Here is a 25,823-nt window from a genome sequence, read left to right on the forward strand (position 1 = left end):
ACATTCAAAACTCAAACGCCTAAAATGTAAAGGTTGTAAGTGATTTCAGCGTTCTTCAACAAGCACAAATGACAAAAGATTATCTGTAGTCTTATTATTCCTATGCTTCCAGTTCTTCATCATTTTCCAGTGTTTTAGGTTGTGTGTGGGGGGCCCATATTTGGTCACACACACACAAATGCAAAAAACTAAAACACTTGAAAGTGCAGAAAACATTAGTATTCATCTTAGAATGAAGACTTAAAATTTAATTATCTCCCTCAACAAATATATCTTCTCACTATCATTTTGCTTAAAATTAAATTATTTAAAATATCTAAGTATATAGACCAAATAGTGATGGGATGGAAACCAAGAAAGTATGCTAGACCTGAGTGAACAATAGGTCCAAATTTTATAATTTATCACAGATAATCTGCAGGCAATTGATACTAACCAAAAAAATATGCATAAGCACCTCTTCTTAGTTCCTAAATATTCCTCCTAAAACAAATGTAATGCATACTAGAAAAATGAATTTTACACCATTTTCCTGGGTACTCATACTTTAGAAAAATATACAGTCTAAACAGGTCACAGAGAAAATTTACAGCATATAAAAAATGATCAAAAGAAGTGTTCAGCCAACTCCTAACTTTTTTAAAATGTTTAATTTATATGAAGTCCAAACTCTGTAAATTTGCAGCAAGAATGCTAATATTAGAGAATAATGTGATTTCAGTTGATTCAACTGAAGTAATTTGGTAGCATTTGCGAATACTTATAAATGCCTATCACTCCTAATATTTAAAAGGTAGTTGTCATGGAAATAAGCAAAGAGGCTCAACAGCACAATTTATAATTTCTCTACCAAAACTTCAAGAATTTAGTTCATTAATACTAATGAAATAAATCTGATAGATCTGACCTTGGAAATCCAAAGTTAAACTGCAGTACTTAGGACATAGGTGGCTCGCCTGGAGCTGACAATACACCCTTACCCAGGTCAGATTTTACAGGTCACAATTAAATCTGGGAGACTCACTTATCAGACGTCACAGCTACCAGGTCAAGAGTCACCATACACGATCTGGTGCACCCTTGAATAGCAGTTTGTTAACAGCTTGCTAAAACTATCACTTTTCACAACTTGAGTTGATATCGATATCAACAATATCAGTTTTGAACAAAGCTAAAATACCCACAGGATCTCAAAAACCTAAGCTTCCTACTGAAGGGAGGAGGATGAAAAGGGCAGGTTACCTTCACGATTGCTCCCAATGACATCTGAGCCTTGCAGTTAATGTTCCAATTATCTACACCCCAATGGGAGAAGGGGGCTTGAGGGTAGTAATGTCAGAAACAAGGTAGAAAAGTAGGAGAACAAAAAATCAGCTATGTAAATTTGAAACATAAGTCATGATTCTACTTCTTATTGCACAATAGTATTTTTTTTTTCAAATGGGCATGATCTCATGGAAAGACTACACACCACACTGTTCAAACAACTGCACCCCAGTCCTCCCCCACCCCCACTGCTGCCCTCCACCTACTTTGGCCATGCACCCCATGCTCAGATCAGTGCTCCAAGAAAAGAGTCTTGACCACAGTCAGTACTCAAGTATTTGTTAAATGAATACTATACTGTCTTCTACTACCCATTTAACAAGTGGGTATTTAAGGCTTACTATGTATAGAGCAATACCTGTGCTGGATACTACTGAAATAACATGGTTATCTTTTAGAGGCTCACCCAGCCTAGAAGGGAGAAAAAGACACACACAAACGATGCCAATGCAAGCCAGACTATGGAAAGTGTTATAAGACAAATACAAACTAAGTCCTTAAAAACAACAAGGTACACTCAACAACAATAAAACACCAATCCAAATAAAAAAATGGGCAAAAGACTTGAATAGACATTTCTCCAAAGAAGGTATACAAATGGCTAATAAGCACATGAAAAGATGCTCAATATCACTAATCACTGGGGAAATGCAAATCAAAACCACAACACGATACCAGTTCCCACACCCATTAGGATGGTTATTATTAAAAAAAAAAAAGAAAGAAAGAAAATAACAAGTGTTGGTGAGGATGTAGAGAAATTGCAACCCTTGTGTATTGGTGGTGGGACTGTAAAATGGTGCAGCCACTGCAGAAAACAGCAGTTCCTCAAAAAATTAAACATACGATCTGGCAATTCCACTTCTGGGTATATACCCAAAAGAATTGAAAGCAGGGACTTGAACAGACATTTATATACCCATGTTGATAGCAGTATTATTTACAATAGCTGAAAGGTGGAAGCAACCCAAGTATCCACTGAAGGATGACTGGATAAACAAAATGTGGTATATGGTATATACACACACACAGTGCGATATGATTTAGCCTTAAAAAGAAAGGAAATTCTGACACATGCTACAACATGGATGACCTTGAGCACATTATGGTAAGTGAAATAAGCCAAACACAAAGGAACAAACATTGTATGTTTCCACTTACATGGGGTACATAGAGTAGCCAAATTTAGAGAGACAGAAAGTAGAATGGTGGTTGCCAGGGTCTGGGAGGAGGGAGAATTGGGAAGTTATTGTTTAATGAGTACTCAGTGTCAATTTGGGAAGATGAAGAAGTCTTGGAGATGGATGGTAATGATGGCTGCATAACAACATCAATGTGCTTAATACCACTGAACTGTGCACTTAAAATGGTTAAAATGTAAGATATTGAAAGGGTACAGCATGGTGATTTGATACATGTATACATTGTGAAAGGATTCCCACCATCCAGTTAATTAATATATCCATCACCTCACATATCTTACAACTTTGTCAATTATACCTCATCAAAGCTGAAAAATGGTTAAAATGATAAATTTTATGTTACATATATTTTACCACCATAAAAAAAACCCAGCAACAATAGGGGAGAGAGATTGCTTCTGCCTGGAGACTTACAGGAAGGCTTGACATAGAAGAAGGATCTTGACCTGGCTGTAAAGATTGGGGAGCACGGGACAAACAGAAGAAGGAAATGGGGGATAGAGAGGGTGCCACGAAAGGCACTGAGCAATTAGTCTGAAGGTGTTTGGGGGGAATTTGGTCGAGAACTCCATGTCTAGTATAGAGATATATATTCTACAGATCAGATGAGGCTGAAAGGACAGTTGTGCATATTCCAAGGGGCTTTGAATGCCAGGCGAGAACATCTGTACACAGAGGAAGGGAGGACATGAATGAGTCTGAACCCTAAAAAGATGCCTTTGTTAGACCAGACTAGAGCAGGGAGTGTGTGGAGGCTGGGGAGCCAGTGAAGAGTTTGTTACAACAGCTCAGATGGGAATGTAAGGAAGGAAAAGGCTTCAAGAGCACAATGCTTTGTCACAACGCTTCTCACGCTTGAGTATATTACACAGGCTGCTTGTAAATGATTTTTCAAACTAAGTTATCATTATCATAATGTTATTTAAATGTGTACGACACAGAATTAGGTATAAATCCCTTACACCTATAGGTCCTATGAAACTAAAAACCATAACAAAGTTACCAACCTAGACAGTCTCGTTCCAAAGCTTGTCCTTTCGTGCAACTGGACACACCTCAACGACGTCCAACACCTTTCCTGGGGAATGAATAATTTTCTGAGGGTGTGGCGCCTGGAGCAGAGGACCTGGGTTCAAGTTCTGACTCTGCCACTTACTAGCTGGAGACTTGGGCAAATTCTTAATCAATGGGAACTTCAATTTCTTCATCTATAAAGTAAGCAAACTAACCTACCTCACATGGCTTTTGTGAGCATCAAAAGAGATACACGGAAAGCACCCTGCTATCTATAAAGTAGAGAATCATCAAAGCTTACATTTTTCTGGGAAAGAGGTAATCACTTATTTTTAACTCCTTATACTCGGGGGATCTTGTGTTTCTCCATCTCATGCCCTCATGTACAGAAGAGAAAAGGCAGACAGGTTGAGGGCCCACTGCTGCTGGGACGTTGATTAATTTGCCATTTGGCAAGAGTATTGACTATGTACTTTGACATAAAGCTAAGCATGTGGGTACATTTCCACTGTTTAAATATTTATGTTATATTCTTTTACTCCAACCTATTAAAAAATGAGGACTCTATTACCATTAGTTATCAGGTTACCATTTTAGGCAATGAAATATCAATGCAAATTAACCAATATTCTACACAGAAATTTGATTCTTCTTTCGGCCTCAGCAGACATGATAATCTATTCCTTTAATCAACATACCTTATACAGCCAAACAAGTCTCCCTAAATTATCTATAATTACAAAATAATCTGTTGCATTAAAGTATGATTTTTAAGTTAGATATAGCAATACTTAGTTTATCCCAAATAATCTAATTCCAAAATCTTGTTTGTATTTGACTGCTTCCTATTCAGAAGTTGTATTAAAAGTCAATGGATTCTTCGGGCTTCCCTGGTGGCTCAGTGATTAAGAATCTGCCTGCCAATGCAGGGGACACGGGTTCAAGCCCTGGTCTGGGAAGATCCCACATGCCACGGAGCAACTAAGCCCATGCGCCACAACTACTGAAGCCCGCGCACCTAGAGCCCGTGCTCTGCAACAAGAGAAACCACCTCAAGGAGAGGCCCGTGCACAGCAACAAATAGTAGCCCCAGCTTGCCACAACTAGAGGAAACCCGCATGCAGCAATGAAGACCCAACGTAGCCAAAGATAAATTAAATAAAATAAACAAATTAATTTTTTAAAAAAGTCAATGGATTCCTCAAAAAGCTCAACATAGAGCTGCTCTACAACCTAGAAATTCCCACTCTAGATATAGACCTAAGAGAACTGAAAATAAATCCAAACAAAAACTTGTATACCAATGTTCATAACAACATTATTCATAATAGCCAAAAAGTGGAAACAATGCAAATGTCCATCAACTGATGAATAAACAAAATATTCCATGCATTGAAATATTTTTTGGCCATAAATAAACTGATACTTGCTACAAAATGGATGAACTGTGAAAACTATGCAAAGTGAAAGAAGCCAAACACAAAAGACCACATATAATATGATTCTATTTATATGAAATATCCAGACTATGCAAATCCATAGACAGAGAAAGATTAGTGGTTTAGGGTGGGGGCTGGTGGTAAGAGTGACTGGTGACACTTAATGTGTATGGGGTAAGAGAAATCTTCTGGTATTTGATAGTGGTGAAGGATGCACAACTCAGTGAATATACTAAAAACTACTGAACTGTACACTTTAAAAGAATGAACTTTATAGTATGTGAATTACAACTCAAAAAAGCTGTTAATTAAAAAAAAAAGCCAAGGGCCTTTCAAATGGTTTCTGAAATTTGTTTGTCTCACTTTGCTCTTTCTTATTTGCTACTGGTTTATTTCCTCGTATATAATAAATAAAAATCCATTACATGAATAAATCTGAATGCTTTGTCAGTGTATGCAACACTATAATATTCTGATTCTGGAATTTTTACCGCAAGTTTATGTCCAAAATTGGAACACTATAGTGTAGAAAATTCAACGTCATTGGGTCCTCTTATGAAAGCAAGAATTTAATCATAATTCTGAAATGTCTTCTAAATATACAGTATCTGAGGCCAAAAATTATTTCAAAACATGAAATAACACAAGTCTATTTGTGACCTCCTCCTTCCATTCCTGCCCACCATTCCGACAGAACCTGCACCCATCTATAAGGAAAAGAAAAATGGTCAACTCCCAACCAACTGCAAGGGCAAGAATGACCAGCCTGCCCCAGAATCAAGAGAGGAAAGAGAGAAGGAGGGGCCCACATCTGCCCTGACAGCATAGCAGCAAATAAAAACCAGCAACACTTCTATCCTCAGCTTGGGCCAATCAGCTTAGCAGCCCCACCTCCCTCAGGCGAAAATGGGGTAAAAAGAGGGGCAGAATGTCCTTGGGTTCCCTCCCTCTTGCTAAGCATGGAATAGAGGAAAGACTATCTGCTCCCCGACAGAAGGAAGTGTTCATAAATGTCAGCAATTTTTATATTTTCTTCACCCCAGACACCAGGCAAATGGAGCTTACTGTGGCCCTTTTAACGACTTTCAAGAAGTACTTGAACTCAGTGAAAAAGTTTAAACTAATCAGGGAAAAATAAAAAAAGAGAGTGAGAGAAGGGCTCATTGGATATTTATGATATTATAATAGTTTTGATGGAATATAAGCCAGTGGATTGATTCCTTGATTTTAAATCCTACAGTTAGATTTCTTCTAGCAGAAAGTAACGTTGGTCATATTTTAGCAAAGTTAAAACACTAATCTAAATGAAAAATGGCTGATAAAAGTCTTTAAAACATACAGTACAGAAGTAACAACTTACTGGTTTAAAACAAAAGATTATTTACTTAGAGTAAAATTTTATTTATTTGGAATAAGAAAGCTGAAAATGAATCTTACATAAAATTTTAACATCTGCATCCTAAATCCTAGTGAATTTTCCTGTTTGAAATACACACCTTAATCCAAAAGCAATAATTGAGAACATGAAGACTTCTCTAGTGAAAAACATACAAGATTGTTGGTATGCAAACTAGGGACTTCAAAATACTAAGGAGCTAAACATTCCCCTTGGAATTTTTTCTCCTATTTATTTTAACAAACTCTTTCAACATCTAGAACAAGGGTAAACTTCCAGTTACGCTATATCTAAGTGATGAGATAGCGAAATAACAGGGAAGCTGAGCTTCTGCTACTTATTTTGACTCTTTTGAGCCTGGTTTAGTGAATGTAAAAATTTCCTACTTAAATCAATCCCAGATTGTTTTGTACAATCTTACTACTTGGATATTTTTCATACTAAGACCTAATTACATGATTACTCTGAGAAAAATCTGAATAATATGAAGATGAGAAGACAATTCCAAGTGGATTTTGCTCACTCACCATTAGCTTCAAGATGGTATATTTTTTTCTGAGCACCGTTGGTGAAAATTCATTTGGCCCAAATTGCTGAAAATGTGACAATCTAGACTCAGAGCACTATGGATTTGGTTACAGATGTCAGAACTAATTAACTTATTACCTTATTCCTTCTCTCAAGTCACACACCAGAGAAATTTGACTCTGTGAGGGATATAGCTTCTTAACCATAAATATTAATTTTTAGGTCATATCTAGTAGAGTTCTGCCCAGCTGGAAATCACTCTTTTTTTTCCACTAAGATTGACTGGTTTAACATTACTTCAGGTTATAAAAATATTATTTAATCAGTCATTCAGAAGCCTGCTCTCCTTCATTCCATTAACACCTTCTAATACAGTGTAAGCATTGTCAAGGTTATAGTCTTAGGCCAGGATGTCTTTGAAAAATTATTAGATCACCCTCTGAAGGATACTGTAACCCAAATGAATGAGTCACAGAACTAACTGGAAGAAGGGTGTATCCAGTTTTCAAAAATACAGCTAACTATAACATTAAAAGACTTTTTATTTCATGTTCAACTGCTTACTCTCTTTCTGGCTGGAGTGGGGGTGGGGAAAAGGGTGTGAGGTGGGGTGAAGGTCATTATTCAAATGTACTCAAGCAAAAAAATTTAGGCAAGTTGCATTATTTTTTAATTTTAATAGTTATACTGGTTAGCAGGAGTCTAGATGTGCCATGCCTAGAATAAATTTAATCGTCTTAAAATATTAGCTATAAATACTAAATTCAATCAACTCTATTTCAATTTTTTAAAAATTTAGGAAAGTTGAAAACACAGGACCCAAAAGGTCCTTTAGAAGATGAATTATCATGAGGGTCCCAGTATCTACCGAAAAAGGAAAAGGAAAGATTTAGCAGGTAAGATGTTTTGAAATAACAGATGTTTTGGAAATTAAAGATGTGTAGTCATACACCCTGAGACTCTTTTCTCAATTAATTTGCATAATATTACTCAAAGAAGAATAATGAAGTGGATACATTAATAGGCTGTGAGGTGTTCTCCAGCCTTCCATACTGAACAGTACAGGGAAATTAAATCAACTTCCTCAGTTAGATAAGGATGATTATCTTAACATCCAGCACTAGACTGTAAGGTTAAGAAAAATCCATTACGTTGTAGGAAAAATACAATATTGATACAATTAATGCTTTGTATTAATTGACTTTCTTAAAAAGCCTATTAATTGATAATAAAATGCAAGTGCTATTAAACAGCGCTCAGAAAAGCAAAACAATTCCCTGCTAATTGCAAATCTGGTTAATGGCATAAAAGAAGAGACCATAAATCAAAAGACAGCCAAAGGATTACTGTCTCATGTGTTCAGTATATTCTCTCACTGGCAAAAACCTTATCCAGCAAAAATACAAAATGACATATTTAAAACACAATCTTAGATAACATCCTTGCTAAACTCAAGCAAGCTCTCTTGTTCAAATTTGCTTTGATAAAACTAATTCTGCCCAAAACTTGAAAGATTCATAATGTGTAAAGTAAAGATCCCCTACAGGTCTACACCGTGGTTCTCAAATCCCCTAAATGCCATATAATAGTGACTAAATTTAATACAACTCGTTACCACTTGAAAATGCGTAGATCACACTACTACACCCACTTGTGCAGAGTTTTTCAACAAAACCTATAATTCCACTAACACAATGAATCCTAAATACACCAACAATAACTGATATCACAACAGAAGAAATTTACTCCCCAGTGTATAAATAAATATATACAGTTGACTTTGTATCTCAATAGATACAAATAATCTCTATATCAATCTGTTTATTTGTGTTCAAATCTAGGATTAATATATCCAACTTGATACTCAGTCCAAATTAAATTCTGCTATAAAGTAAAGGGAAGGTAATAAAAATTCACTCTTAGGTCTCTATGGTAGCAGTAGTTATATTCAAATCAAAACAATAGGAACTGTACTTGGCACACTCATAATACATCCTTATAAGATTAGGAATGAAAATGGACTAAACCATTTTCATTGAAGGTAACTTGAGCAGAAGTAACAATGTGCAATGTATTGAGAGAAATAAGGTATGAAACAAAAGGGGCTGCAGAATTAATTTCCACGATAAAACATTGTCCAAGAGGAGATAAAAAAGGAAATAGACAGAAGTCTTAAAGGGATAACTAGGTTTTAAGAATGTTTCTTAAGGCTTTATTCACTGATCCTACGCTCTATTTAAACTCTACTTCACTGGCAAGAAAAGAATTTTATGGAGATAGATATTGTGCAATGGAATGTAACAAAGCATTGTTCAAACGTATTGTCTATTAATTTCTGTCACTGATTTTTGGATCCATTCCTAATGGTAGCTAAAAGCTTTTTGAATTGAAAACATTAAAGGGCTGTTAAAAGAAACAAATGCAGAGAGCAGTGCAGCCATGAAATAACCTGCCAGGGTTGGGGCAGGGGAAGGGGCTTCACATTCAGACAGCGCTGGCAGAAAGCAGGGTTCTTTGCGTTACTAAAATTATGTTATTCTTCAAAAACTAAAAAAACCATTCAGCAATAACAGTTTCACCTGATACAATTTATTCCATTTAGAAAAGCAAGCAATTAAAAAATGGTGGGCATATTTAACGTCAATTTGCAAAAGTCTTTATTTATGTTCGAAAAGAATTAGAATTAAGAAATCTGTTGTAATATGGGCTAAATGAGCACATTTTAATGAATTTTTTAAATAAACATATGGGTTCCATCAGATCTATATAAAACTGGTCAAGAATCCATCTAGTCATCTAATTTATTGCAGTCAATCAAAACCTCAGCCCTGGATGAACTCAGACATTAACCTGTAGCCAAGGAGCTGAATATTAGTAGACTATTAATAGGGAAAAATCAAACCAAGCAGATGTATTTTGTTTTAGATTCGTGATTGCTCACCTCAATGCTGCCCAGAAATCCTGCTATATTTCTCTTAAGTGTGCACTCCCAGCTCAGACAATTATTTCACTCCTGCTCCTCCATCAACTACCTCAACACACACCTGGACCCCAACCTCACCTGACGACCTCAGTCAACTTTGCTGGGAAAACTAACACCTTTAGCAAAGAGCTCTTGAAAATCCCACCATCAAGTTACAAACCTCTGCCTCGATTCCTGTTTTCCCTTTCCCCTTCCTATTACCAAAGAGAGGTGCCCCTCCTCCAACCAAGGCTAAGTCCCCCACATGTGCTCTTGACCTTCCACAAAGCATCTATGACCCATTCAAGGGGAGAAAGTGCAGAAATAACTTCCCTCTTCTCTATCTTTGAAAATACTTCCCCCCTCTCTACCTTTGAAAATACAACCTATTTGTCAAAAGTAGCTATTTCTTCCCACGTAAATACAAGCTCCTAAGAGCAGAAATGTCTTGTTCACAATGGATCTCTAACATGTGCAAGAGTGCTCATCTATAGTAGGTGTGCAATAAAACTTCCTTGAATATTTGTTGAAAATTACATCTTTTTCTACCACCACTCCCAATCAATTAGCATGACCCCAGCTGTATCCAGGGAAAATTAATTGCTCCCATAACATTTGTGTCCCTCCTACAACATAAGAGGGACTTTTAAAAAATATATTCTCCCTTATTTTGACTCTCATTCCACACTATAAAACAAGGTATTTAAGAGGAAAGACCGTGCCTGATTATGTACCACTTACTGGATTATAAATCAATGCCTCGGGCTTCCCTGGCGGCGCAGTGGTTGAGAATCTGCCTGCTAATTCAGGGGACACGGGTTCGAGCCCTGGTCTGGGAAGATCCCACACGCTGTGGAGCAACTAGGCCCGTGAGCCACAACTACTGAGTCTGCGCGTCCGGAGCCTGTGCTCCGCAACAAAAGAGGCCGCGATAGTGAGAGGCCCGCGCACCGCGATGAAGAGTGGCCCCCGCTTGCCGCAACTAGAGAAAGCCCTCGCACAGAAACGAAGACCCAACACAGCCAAAAATAAATATATAAATAAATAAATTTTTTAAAAAATAAATTAAATAAAATAAAAAAATAAATCAATGCCTCAATTGATCTAAAGTTTCTTTAACTGAACTGGGGGAAACGTCCAAAATTGCTTTATGAATTAATTTCCAAATTTCATTGCATATTTTTTCACAAAAATATATGTAAGATAAAATACCTATTTAATGAATAACCAAAACATTACTTTTCTTTGTTTGTAAAAGTCATCTAGACATAAAATTGACAAGCAGAGTACCACTTAATTTGATGAAAAGATAGTCTAAGTCTGTAATGTCAAAACTAAAAACTGAAAATGTTTTCCCTCCAAAGTCATAGACTAACTCCACGGCAAAGTCAATTAACTACACTTTATCTCACCGACACCAAAAAGAGCTTTCATTTTCCACCAATCCACATCCTTAGATTTCACGATTTTTGTTCTTATGGAGGTAGTTGATAATTTTATTTTGCCTACTAACAAAAGCAGAGTAAAGTTTTAACTAATTAATTGTACCAAATAAAACACAGGGTAGGAAGCTACTAATAAGAACAAACCAGATTTTTTTCTGGGCCATACCACACAGAGCTAAACAAAAGCCACTTTTTAAAAAACTCCCTCAAAGCACAATAGCTATTTTTCTGTGTGGATTCCTACAAGATAATGATTATGCAAGAAAAACACCTAATTTCCTTTTTTCTTGAATTCTTGTGTTTCCCAAGAGAGGTTACATTCACAATGTGGAAACTGATGCTCTTAGAAGAATCACACATACTTACTAACTTCAGTAAACTTAAAAATTAAATAATATATCAGCTGTTTGAAGCTTCTGGTTAATCATGAAGGGAATAAACAGTGAAACAAGAAACTCCATGTTAATCAACTCTACTGATCTATCAATTCATGTTTCCTCAAAGTGAAAATGGCAGGTTGCACTGAAAAATAAAATAAGATAAAGCTACGTCTGTGTGACTAAAAAATTCAGCCAGTCCTGTTCCTGGTACAATTAACACGTATGGTAGAATGACGTAGCCAAGACTTAGAGAGACTAACATTGTCTATAAATCTGTAAGCTTGCAATTTACAAGAAGTAGTTTTAAAAGTAATTTAAAAAAGATAAGAAAAAGTTCCAAATAAAGTTATTGTTATTATGATTTCAATATTGTTATTTGCATGAATGATTCCAAACTATTTTTTAGTCCATTAGTTCTGGCATTCATATATAGGAGCCACAGGAATCTCAAAGATGCAACAATTAAAGTACTGATTGTTTTACTTTATTCAAAGTGAAAATAAATATCCATATGGAACATTTTATAAAGTAAAGGGCTTCAAAATAAAACATAAAGACAAAATGGCCAGTTAAACCATACTATCAAAGTGAATGAAACACAAATTTTCAAATTTTTCAAACTAAATATACATAGTCTCTCTCATTTTCAGTTGAAGATGCAGTATTGAACGTCGGTCAATCATGTGTGATTTTTAGGATGCCTTTAGAATTGAAGTCTGAGACCACAACTAACAAAAAGCAAGCACTTGGCTGCTTCACAGCAGGATGCAGATTCCTTTTTCTCAGCAGAATTCCAGACATTCCATGTGTTTCCTATGAAAATAGAAAATGTCCATCTTAAAGTAGGCCAGCCTGAACTCAGGCCAGCATAAAATGGCCAAGAAATGCACTTACTATGAGAAGGTTTACATTAGCTCTTGTAAGCAAACTATAGGTTTCCACTCTTCACTTCCATCCTACTCTTCCCCCAGCTCTTCCTTACAAGACACTGGATGCTGTAAAGAGATGAGCTTTGGGTCCAAGGAAAAACGTTAGATTAGGAGAGTTTTTATGAGAAAAAGTGGATGAAGTGCTTGATCTTCCCTCCCCTTAAAAAACGAGTCCTTAAAAAAAAAAAAAAACTGGTTTTAATAATAATATTCAAAGATTATCACTTCTTATAATTCAATGACTTGATTAAGGAAAATAATTTTTTAATAAATCAAAAGTACCATATTTTTTTAACCTGACATGACAGCATACACTCAAATATGAAGAGTACCAGGTTTAAGCAAAGATCAGAATTTTTTTTTTAATGGTAGACACCACAGTAAAGGCTTGGTTCCTAGTCTTTGTGGTAGCAGATGTACAGCTTAATGTGAGTGGGATTTACACTGGCACATATTCACCCTTAGATGGCCCCAGAAGTGAGGTGTGACGCACAGGCTGGTCAGCAGAGGATCACGTGAGCCTTCTAATTGCTTCATTCAAAAAGATTCAGCGAGTCCCTACTCTGTGCCAGGACTGTGCTTGGCAAATGTGAGCCTAGTTATTGCCCGCACGGAGCTATAGTCTGACGAGGGAAGTAGACAATCACACACACACAAAAAAACTTGTAGCTGAGCAGGACCCTGTGGGGCCTTCCCGGGACAGACCCCTCCCCAATATCCTCTGCTCTAGCCCCTCTGTGAAGTACCTAGATAACAGTACCTGATGCACATTTTCTGAGTTGTTTTACAGATGCTAAAACCACCACCAAATGGAAGAAATTAACTACTTGATGATCATGAGCACATAGCCCCCAGACCTGCTGGCACCTAAGGATTGATAATGTTCACCCCTGTGACACCGCCCTGTTACCTCACCATAAACCAATCAGAGAATCGTGCCCCTCACCTGGCCTTTAAAAATGCTTTGCTGAACGTCTGGAATTAGCTAATGAACTAATGAGCAAACAGAAAGCATTTGATCCCCCATATGGTGTTATGATCCAGGCATTCATGTGAATGTCACTAAGAGGCTCTGTAATTTGGATCTATTTGGTGGATAAATGTCTGGAAGACTGGTCTACTGTCTGAGCATTGTGCTCTGCTTCCCTCCTGCTCTGCCAGTATAACACTAAGAATGTAAAACTCATCAGAATTGAGGCAACTACCCTGTCAACTAATGGCTAAACCGACAAAAAGCAAAAACGCAAGCAGCTAAAGTTTAAATGAGTAAGAAAATGAGTGGAAGTAAGTTACTTCCACTCCAAGAAATCAAGCCCACAGCATTGAATGAATGAACTGGAGCCTCTAAGTTATTGCCTTTGGTGTTCTAGACTGCCCCCTGCTGGACATGGACATTCAGCACCCATGGTTCTGGTAGTTTCACTGATTCCACAGAAGAGGACTTTTCAAGACGACACTATTTTCTTACATTTAAACCCATACCATCACCCCATATGGTTTGAGCTTCCCAGTCTTCACGGGATTGAAAGTAGAAATGCCAAAATTGCCTCCTCCATGGACTTTCCCTTAGTTTAATCACTGAATGGGTCATTTAATAAATTTTTGCAGAATATCCTGCTCCAAGAGAACTACAACATGAAAAGGAGAAGTGGAATGGCCTCCACCCTATCCATTGTCACAATGCGGGGAATGACTGAGTCAAGATTCTAGAGGTCACAGGTCACTTCAATTCTCCTCCTCAGAAAAAGCTAAGCTTAAACCATTGCCAAATTTATATATACTCTCTTGTCAAGAATTTAGCAAAAGAGCCACAAAATTGCAACAATTTAATTTACTTCTTCAAACTGAAATAAATTTTAAGAGCTTTAAAAAAAAAAATGCTTGGCTGAAACCCTTCCAGGAGTTCAGGCTTTTGCACCTTCCTTCACTACAACCCGGCGTCAGTAGATTGGCTTGACTGCACATGTGTGCAGGCGAGCAGACCCAAATTTGGTTTGGTAACAAACATGTTATTACCTGCTATGATCAGTTCTAAAACAGAGCATTAGGGAAGAGGAAGAGGGTGGGTGACCCAATCTAGTCTAGGTATTAGCGAAAGCTTTACCAAAGGAAGTAACATGTACACCAAGTAGAAGCTAACCAGGTATAGAAGGAAAGGGAAAGAGCAGTCCAAGATTAGGAACCAGTAAGGGCAAAGGCCTGAACCAAGAGGGGCAAAGCCCGTTGGAGGAGCTAGTGAGGCAGAAGGATGGGGAGAGGGAGGGGCACAGGTTGTGGGTTTGGGTTTGGAAATGTAAACAGTAAGAGATGAAGTTGGTGGCTCCAGGCAACAGTCAGTGCCAAGAGTTGGCTTGGCCAAAACGTTCGTTTGGGTTTTTCTGTGACATCTTAGGGAAAAACCCTAACGAACTTTTCAGCCAACCCAATATTTTGGCCTTTATGAAAGTAATGGGAAGTAGGAAATACCGGGATCAGAATTTCTGTAGCGTGAAGAATGGGTTGAAGGTGGGCCTACAGTAGATAGGTGGAAAATTGTTGCCAGCCTACTTCAGTAAACTGAGGATGATAATGGGAGACTAAACCCAGCAGGCGGCTGTGGGAAAGGGACAGGTGGGCAGTCTTTAATGATCTCAGATCTGTTACTTTCATTAATCTCCTAATGAACTACATCATTAAAATTTTAAAAAGGCCTGGTCCCCAATAAGCATCCCCACGAATATCTATTGATTCAACCAATCTTTTTCATTCCATGCTTCTTCCTCTCCTTTTTTAAAAAAGTGCCCTGTTGCATCTGTCTAGAATGGCTCCACATTGCAGAAGCAACTTCTCTAGAAAAAAAAAAAAATCTGTTAATTCATTTCCTAATACATCAACACTAAAGGCATACGAGAAATGCAAAAAAAAAAAAAAATTAGGGAGGAAAAGTTCTCTCTGACTTCAAGTTCAAATCTTCATTTCTTTAACAACATTTTACAGTTTGACTTGTTTTGGGTATTTAAGTAAATTAACGTGTACTGTGTGTGCTCCCTGCTATGAACACTAATACTATGTACTTTCACCTACACTATTTAGTCAATGCGCCAACTTCATTCCTTTTATTAACCAATCAGAACCCCAAAGGTCAGAGTGACCAGGGACTTATCTGTCACAGAGCCGGAGAGAGCATGAACTGGGAGGCCAAGGCAGCTGGAATCTAAACCCTGGCCCTTTCTTGGTCACCATGCCAGCTCTTGAGTAGCTATGATTTCTTCCCCTTGCTTTTTCCTCACATACACTGACCACCCATTTAAAAACACTATGTCCATTGTAGCATGAGGTCAGTTTGCTGAAGGCTAAGACAGTAGGACACATAAGTTACTCTTTCTAGCTTTGCCCAGAATTATCCACAAGATCTTAAGCACACTGCTTTGCCTCTATTTTTCACTGGTCAGATGAAGATAATGATATAAGTGTACAACAGATAAGTATTACTGTTAATAATAATTATGAGAGCCCCACATGGTAGAGCTCAGTCCCTTCGAGAAGGACTTTCCGCCCAGCTGTGGCGAGTGTGGTCAGCAGACAGCCTCCAGCAGACAGCTCTCTGGGCAGCCTCAGCTGCTCAGAGCCTCTTGCCTGAGGTCACACATTTTCCTGGATGGCCCGCTTTCAGTGACTGAGCGAGGGGGAGAGGAAGGCCAGCCACTTCACCCAACACAGGACACCACTAACTGGCAACCAGCTGGTGGAGGCTCGCCAGGTCTGCGGGCAGCTCAGCTTCTCCCTCTGCCCAAATATGCTTCCTCCCTCTCCCTTTTACAGGTGAGGCTCCTAATAAACATCTTGCCTCCCAAACTCCATCTCCACACCTCTGCCTGAGAATCCAAACGGCCACACTCTACCGACTCTGGAGATATTAACTAGGTCAACATAAAACTTAACTACATATTTGAAATGCCAAGAGCAGGCCCGTTGAGTAACATGATTTGAGATTACTCTATTAATTAACAGAAGGATATTTTTATTTCATATTTTAAGTAAATCAAGTCCTAGCTGATACTTTTTTAAATAAAATCTCAAGTTAATTGAATCACAGGCCAAGTTTGAACACTTGACTTTTTATTCCAATAACTTTGGAAGAAAGTGATGAAGCTAAAAATAAAAGGGTAAAACTAAAGTAACATGTCTAATGGAATGACAGTGTCACTGCAGTGACTCTGCCATAGCACCACTATATAGCAGAGATCTACTACATTAAATATAGACGATATTCCTTCTGTAACCAGAACGGAAGGGAACTTTTGGCCTCTCTGCTCTCTTCATATCTAATTCATATATTTAGGGATTTAAGTGAACATTTCCCTTCACATCATATATCACATCAAAACAAAAATGTATACTTCAAAAAAAGCATTAAAACATGTATTCTCATTATAATAGATTATTTCAGGTTATCATTCAAAGGACTTGTCATTCTACTTTACAGAGCACAAACGTTCAACTATATCTCGGAAAGTAAATTCTGAAATATAAAAAGTGAATTAATAACATCAATAGGGTTATTTTTATATGTGCACATGCAATTCCATGATGTAAAAGAGAACAAAAACAAGTACAATAATCCAAACGTGTGATACCCTTCAGCCTAGTTTTCAGTGCATTACACAAAGCTGGTTCTATAACTGCTTGGTATCAATAAATTAACAATCAGCATTTTTGCCAGCAAAGCACATATATAAAACCAACAAGGGAGGGATGATCCACTCGTGAGCTACTGCCAAGTCTTAATGCAACTAGAGCCACTTAATTTAATTTTAGTTCTTAATTAGAGTGGAATCATGCTCATTCTAGGAAAGTCTTTTTTCCAACCCTCTTAGAAACCAGAAATTAATATATTTCCCTGCTTACTTATAGCCAATGCCATAATTTTACTTTTATCTAAGTCTGAAGGTAATATTTAAAGACTGGAATTTTAAACCATTCAGGTAAGGATAATTTTTAAAACATTACATAGATAGCAGTGATATGAAAGGAAAAGTTCACTCTAAACCCCTAAATATATGACCACTGAATTAGACATGCAGGGAGGCCCAAAGGTCCCTGCATTCACTGTCCAGCATTTATTCATTCAAATATTATTTACTGAGCACCTACTACATGCCAATCAATGTTTGGATGAGTAAATCTATTCCAATAGTGATTAATTACCTCATTTGGTGAACAGAAGTAGGAATTCAGAAAACAAACTTGGCCCCAAAACACATAAAAATGGCAGAAAATGTACTTCCATATATTAGGAGTAAATTAAAGAACGAAGTATTGGATGTAAACTAAAGAGTAGCAATTATTACTCTGTTAATGATGTACAAAAGAATATTGAAGAAAGGTCAATTGATCAACTGGTTGAACTGGAATGTTGAACCCAACTTCTTTCATAGGCAGAAACAGCCGCTATCTTAGGCTGTTTAAATGGAAATCCTAATAGGATTGCCATGTTATACTGCATGTTATTCAATGTTACCAATAACTTAAATACACTATAAATGCTGAATATTGAGGGATGCCATAGAAATGCTCAGGAGTTACAAACTTCTAAATGTATTGTAAGCATGTTTGCAACCTTTTTATAAACAGAATCTGAAAGTTATATTATTTTTCATTTTAGAATTCAGTCATATTCTTTACTGAATTCAAAACCAAGCCACATACACACTACTTGAACAAAAGGGAGGCTGCAAAAATAACACTTTGACAAACTGACAGAAATATGTTACCTCCTGCAGAGAAACAGAGGTGTTGAAACAAATCAGGTTGATTCTAGTTTTTACTAACGTTTAATCATTTACAGGACATACTTCATTTGCAATGAAAACACTTGTTCATCAAGTTGAAAGATGAATGATGACTGCTTCTTGAGCATTTTAATATTAACTGGACCAAGGTAGGGAACTAGCAAAAGGGCAAAAAATAAAATGTAACAATTCTTCCTAAAACTTTGTGTCACTTTTTCGGTGTGCTAGAGAAAGAAAGACTTTTAAATGGAAATTTTTATCCTTTTATGCTTTGGTTAATTATGATTAATTAAATACTTAGTAAAAGTAGAAGAGCAACCTAACGTTTTAAGTTGAATTTCTTTTTCAAAAAATCGGCTGTCAGTATGGAATGAAGGAATCAGGGCTTCATTCTGTAAAGACTATGTTAATGCTTCACTTGGTTGTGTTTAAAGAACCCGAAGGCTCCTGCAGACTGCTTTCTTTCTATGCCGCTACCCTAGTCCTGGGCATAACCACCAAATTTTAGTGCCACCCCCATAAAAGCCAAGGGAGTAAGTTTATTTTTCCGAAGGTTCAACAGAGATCTCTTGTGCTTAGTGTGAGGGCAGTGGATTCCTGCATTAATGCATATTTTTATGAAGCTCTCACTTTATTTCAGCATGCTACAGATATTTTCCAAAGGCTTTTATAAACCCTCTAGTTTTCTGAGTTAAAAATCCAAAATATAGCCATGAAGGTCACATATCTAAATATTCTTACCCAAAGTGGATAATGCAAAATCTCTCAAACCTACCAATCCCAGCATTAAATCATTTTAGATTGAATTTTTAATAGAAAATGGTCAACTAGCCTCCAAAGTTTCCAAAGCCTCTCTTGCCTCAGGAGGGGGCTGGCTTCCCCCAAACGGCACAGAGAATCCAACTATCACCCACTCAGCAGATCCCACTAAGTTCTGGGCTCCACACACTTTCAAGTCAGAATCAAGAAAATGGTATATAAAGATTCTCCAGGAAACAGCGTCTGCATAGGCAGTGGTTATGAGCGTGGGTTTTGGAGCCAAGAAGACCAGGGGTGGCTCCTGGTTTTGAAAATTACTAACTGCATGACACTGGGCTAGTTACTCTCCAAGCCCCAACTTCCTCATGTTAAGATGAAGGTGAAAGATCTGCTTTGGGGGACTGGGTGAGAATCTAGTGAGATGCTAAGGGTAAGGCATTCAGTAGAGATGCTCGGTACAGGAGCAGATGCAGCTGCAGAGAGGCTCGGTACAGGAGCAGTCGCTGTTAATATTGTTCCCAGCATTGAGATCAGCCCGAACACCTCCATTTATCAGCGGTGCTTAGAAAGGGCCTGGCTGTAAGCCACATGATTGCCTGTCTCTCCCCTCTCTCCAGAACTAGTTCAGACAGAATAGAAAAAAATCACTAGTTGAAAAGTAAAGATAAGGATATTTTGGCACTGTGGTTCTTTTCAGAACTTCGGGAATAAAACAACCGGCACTTTTAGCACACTTAAGGGAAAAACCAGACCAGCAGCTTGAAACTGCATCCACTCTACTTAGAGATTCAAAAATTAATTATATATGATGGTGATATGACAATAATAATAATAATAATAGATGCAGTTTAACACTCACAAAGACCCTGGAGAAGACAGCATGCAAATTTTTCAGATAACTGATGCTCAGAGAGGTTATTAAATTTTCTAAAGACCACACAGCTGGAAAGAGAAGAGCCAAGGTTCAAATTCAGGTCTGTTTCATTCCAAATGTTCACAATCACCATAATACATTCCAAGTATCCTCCCCATAAGCTACAAACCTCATACAACAGCACCACATGATGAGATGGATGGGATGGGGGTAGGATGGAAATTCACAGCATATTTAATACAGAAGTGTGTGGCCTAAGAAACCAAAAGAAAAGAGTGAGGCCCTCTATATACTACAGAACATCGTGTACAAAGTGTCAACCTAAAATGAGGGCCATTTAATCATCAAGCAGTTCGGGGACTAAACAATGGAGAACACAGGATAGTCATAGAACTTACCACTCTTAGGAGGTGTAGACCCTAAAGTACATATGAGTCCATGACATTAAGTCTCACAACCAAAAACTGCTCAAAAGGTCTCTAAAGAAGAGGAACTTAACCAATAACAATGAAAAATATTGGCATGTTTAAAAGACTCTTCTTACTAACCCAGGTATAAATGCAACAGTCTCATAAAGAAATGTAAATTTATTATTTTAACCACAGAACTGTATTAATTGTAATTCTTAGTTCATAACACATACACTTATCTTTCCTTAATGGTCCATTCATGATCTGCTTTGTATTTAATCATTTGTGTTTTTATGCATATATTTGTATGTTTTAGATAATGTACTATACTCTCATGAACTTACCACCTGACATGAGAACTAGAACATTAACAACAATTTACATCTATCAAGTGATTTTCCCCATCCCACCTGGGTTAACTGTTCTGCTAAGTCATGTACTTATCATTGGCTTTTTTTTTAATATGTAGTTTATCATATGTATACCTTAAAAGCATATTGTTTAGTTTTAGTTATTTTTAATTTTAACACATTAGAAGTTTAAAGGAGGAAAACCAGTTTATCAATAGATTCAGAAAAGCTCTTGGTAAAATTTGATGTAAATTCTTGATAAAAACTCTAAGTAAATTAGAAATAGAGAACAGAATATCCTTAACCTGATTTAATTTTTTAAACCCTATAATACACATCACACTTAATGGAAAACATGAAAAGCATGGCCTTTAAAATCAAGGACAAGAAAAGAATGCCCATTATTGTAACTTCTAGTCAACATTGTCATGGAGTTCCTAAACAGTACAAGGAAAAAAGGCAAAAAGAATGGAAAAGAGGAGATAAAAATGTCAACTATGACGTATACATAGAAATCCCCAAAGAATCTACAAATGACATTATTTTTTCAAAAAGAGAGTTTAGCAAGATGGCTGGATATAAGATTAACATACAAAAACTAATCACACTTCTGTACACCAACAATAAACTACTAAAACACATAATTTAGAAGACATGATTTATAATTAGCATTAAAAATATCAAGTAACTAGGAATAAATAGATGCCAGATTCAAACATGGGAATGTTTTAAACTTTATTGGGAGACATTAAACAATACCTAAATAGATTGAGAGATATACCAGGTTCATAATTAGGAAGACCTAATATCATAAAGATGACATTCTCTCCAAATTGACCTAAAAATTCAATACAATGCTAATTAAAATCCTAAGAAGGTTCTTCATGGATCTTTAGAAGCTGATTTTAAAATTCTCATGGAAGAACAAAAAGCCAAAAACAGCCAAGACACTTCTGAAACAGAAGAGCAAGGAGGGGAGTTGTGCCCTATCCAATATTAGGACTTCTTCTTAAGAACCAATTAAAAGAACATGACTCAGGGCAGGGATAAACATATTGACCTATGGAATAGAAGAGAGCACAGGAAAAAGTCCCACACACATATATGACTTTAATGTATGACAGAGATGGTGAATTAGGTGATAAGAATGAAAACTGAACCTCTGCTTCACATCATATGAAAACTAATTCCAGACGGTTCAGGACTAAATATCAGAAGCAAAAATTTTTTAATTTTAGTGGAAAATATTTTTTAGTTCTTTCTGACCTTGAAAGGAAAGGTTTTCTTTAAAAGACAGAGAAATGTTCATTATAAAATATAAATAAATTTGACTCTGTTAAAATCAAGGATGTCTCACCATTAAAAGTCACCTTAGGAAAAGTTAAAAAAACAAGTTACAAACTGGGAGAGGATATCTCCCATCTATAAAATCACCAAAGGATTAGTATCAAGAATATATTAAAAACTCCAGTAATAAGAAGAAAAGCCCAGTCAATCCAATTTTTAAAACTAGGCAAAAGACATGGACAGGCATTTTTCAAAAGAAGGAATACATATGGCAATAAGTATTTGAATAAATATTTAACCTTAATAGTGATCAGAGAAATGCAAATGAAGACCATTATAAACTCACATACTGAGCAAAAATTTTAAAGTCTGATACTACCAAGTGTTTACAGAGAATATGGATAAACAAGATTTCTTAAGTATTGATGATAGGAATGTAAACGGGTACAACCACTTTGGAAGGCATGACTGCATTATCTTGTAAAGCTGAACATTCAGATACCCTATGACTCAGGAATTCCACTCCAAAGTAGTAAAAACCAGAGGAATTCTTATATATGTATAGCAGATGACATAGACAAGAATGTCCATGACCAGGGCTTTCATAGTAAAAAAAAAAAAAAAAAGGTCTGGAAATAACCCAGAAGTCTATTTACAAGAATATGTATTAAAAAATGTAGGTACATTCCCACTGTGGAATGTTACACCGCCCTCAAAAAGAGTGCACTACTGATATATGCAAAAATATAGATATATCCTGGCAACACAATATTGCCTGAAAAATTTAAGTCCCAAGAGATTACCAATACCAAGATACCTTTTATCAAATATAAACTCAAATATAAAATTTAAGGATATATTAAACCAGGAATCCAAATAATAATCAAACTGAAACCCCTACCTCTCTAAAAACTTATCCTAAAAGTACAAACCTTCAGAATTTCCATGGTGTAATATGCAATCTACTTCACTTATTTTATTTGCTAAATAAAAGTATGCACTTCATCAAGATCAGATGAAATACAAATGGATAAAACTATAAGTGTGCAGTGGTAGAAGTTATACCATCCCTCATTATTTATTAAAAATAGTTTGTTTACCCATTTAAGGACGGAGATCATACGCGCAGTCATAAAGTCAGTCTTGGAGAATTCCAGTGGACCAGAAAAACATTAGCTGTATTATTGTGAAAAAGTATGTTTTGGAAAACAGCTCAGTCACATAATTTATCTTGCCACACCTGGTACAGTGTCCACCTGGAGCCATTTTCGAGTGAATGGAGAAGGCCATACATTTGTTCAAAGATCAGTGTTGAGCCCTGTAAGGAAATCTCTTTAGCTTCTAAATTAGAAGCCAGAGGAGCTTGGCAGCCTTCACATGTGGGAAATCTATCAAGTGGTGAACAGGATAATTATTCCCAAGGACTGTGTGTTCTGGACATGGGAGTGCAGCTCAGTGCTCCATGAAAACCGCATTTGGACTCCCAACTCAGACAACACTAAAACCATGGGGGTTTTCCCCTCCTTAATGTCACTAGTCTAATCTGATGACAAATAATTGCCTTTGATTGCCAGGTATTTAATATACTAGTTATATGAATACAACCCATCAACCTACTGTCCTGAAAACTGGAAAATCTGCTGGTTTTGTCCTGAATTATTAAGGCAGTGCTTAATAGGTATTGGAGAATCTGCAAATTAAATATAATAGCATTACCATGAGTTTTCTCTACTAGAGGTATTTAGGTTCCACTCTTACATGCCTTGTCCATATTTATAAAGAACACATATACAATAAGGGTCTTTCTCCTTTGAAAAGGAGAACAAAATCATAGTAAGATAGTTTTAAGCAAATGAGTCTTTTTCAACCATTCCAAGTGTAAGTGGAGTCTTCTACTCTGTAGTGTCAGCGGCAGAAAGTACCAAGACACTAGAAGAACAAGGTAGGAAAGACCTCATAAAGCTATGGAAATGAGAACACAATACAAATGTAGACGAATGCCTTGTTAAAGAAATGAGGATACTGAAATGAATTAGGTTTTCTAAATCACTAATGTCAAAAATTATTAGGTATGTGATTCATGATATGCACTAATCAAAACACAAATATTTTATTTCCTATAAAGTATTCCATGATGCCCGAATTCAAAAGAACACACACACACATCCAAAACTACTTGCATATATTGACAGTGTTAGTGACATGTAAATTAATACAACCTCTCTGGAGAGCACAGACTTGAGCTTAACCATACCTATGTCTGTCCCCCAACTAGACTGTGAGTTGATAGCAGAGACTGTCTTATTCATTGTTGTATCCTGACAGCACCACATATTATTGGTGCTTAGAAAATATTTTTTGATTGAATGAATGAATTTGGCATTACGTATCAAGAGCCTTTAAAATTTTTTCATACTCTTTTAATCCAGTAACTCTATTCCTAGGAATTTATCGTAGGGAAATCATGAGGGCTACAAAGATAAATATATGGGGATGTTTGCTGCAGCATTTTTTCTAATAGCACAACATCTAAATGTTCAACAACAAGGGAATTGGTAAAATGTGGTATATCACACAATGTACTGTGGTACTAGGCAGTTATTTAAAAGCGTATTCACAAAGTATAATTATTGACAAGGGGAATTTTTACAATATAACATTATTTACACAGTATATATTATATATTTATATATGATATATATTTTATATGTATGTATACAAACATTATGCACACACAGATTCTAATTTATTATATAGGTATGGGTGAGTAATTTGTGTACATTGAAAAAGAACTTGTAGAAAGAAAATACACTGAAATGTTAAAAGTACGTTTTACTAATAAATAAAACTTAGCAATATATTTAAAAGCTTACAAAAATAACTAAAACTGTTCTTTATAAATGAAATATAAATGTATTTATTTAATAATAAACATTCTTTTTGTGTGTGTGTTCTATCTGTAAGCTCTCCAACAACCACACAAAAAAAGCATTTGGTATTTAGTCTTATGTCAGAAACAAGACATTCATAAGGAAGATGAAAATATGTAAATATAAACACCACAAGAGCAACTCCACCAAAATGAGCACATGCTTTAAAAATAGTCGTGCAAATAAAATATCTCATCGGAAAGGTAAATATTAGTGAATATTTTGTTTAAAATATAGAAGCATTCATATGTAGAGTAATGATAACAGTGAAACACACATTACAAAAATACTTTAAAAACTTTTAAAATAATAAATACAGTTGTTTCCAAATTTTGCTTTCTAAAAATAAAATTCTGCTACCAACTATTATCAAGGGTGTGGGATTTTCTTTCTTTAATGCTGTTTTATGTTATCACTATGTAAAGTCAATGACAGTAACAGAATTCTGGACTCATCCAATGGAAACGCTGCATCCCTACAGGAAGGCAACATGAAATCAAAAAGCCCGAGTCTGCCTCCCTGTAAAATCTGTCCACACCAAGCCCTAAAAGCTAAAATTAAACAGTAGAAACCAGATTCACTGACTGACTGATCAAAAGGCTGTTAGGTTTTTCAATTCTTTGGGTATTGTTTTGTTGTTATCTTTTTTTTTTTATTTTCAATCCAGGAAAAGTCTTCACTGCGAAGGTCTCAAAACAGAATCCAAAAGCAAGGGAGGATCTTGTCTGGATGTTGGGCTATTCGTAAACACAGGTTCATTCTTCAGCCGAGTTTACTAAGCTGTTTAATGTCTTTGAATCAGTTTTTCTCCTTGTTAATTA

General features: G+C 36.4%; 1 protein-coding gene across 9 annotated transcripts in view; it reads right to left on the reverse strand.

The window, feature by feature from the left end:
* Positions 1-25,823, reverse strand: part of FSIP1 (fibrous sheath interacting protein 1) — a 218,989-nt gene that overhangs the window by 56,358 nt on the left and 136,808 nt on the right. Inside the window, exons 11-12 of one of the 9 annotated variants that reach the window (XR_014242519.1) lie at positions 10,962-12,505; positions 8,292-10,626 (exon numbers count right to left, since the gene is read on the reverse strand). The exons of the other annotated variants lie outside the window; for them this stretch is intronic. The gene's annotated coding sequence lies outside the window, so the exon portion shown is untranslated. Of the gene's footprint in view, positions 1-8,291; positions 10,627-10,961; positions 12,506-25,823 lie in introns of those variants that run through there. 9 annotated transcript variants of the gene reach the window in all.

This window comes from Balaenoptera borealis (assembly GCF_965194805.1).
Source record: "Balaenoptera borealis genome assembly, chromosome: 3".
NCBI classification, from domain to species: domain Eukaryota; kingdom Metazoa; phylum Chordata; class Mammalia; order Artiodactyla; family Balaenopteridae; genus Balaenoptera; species Balaenoptera borealis.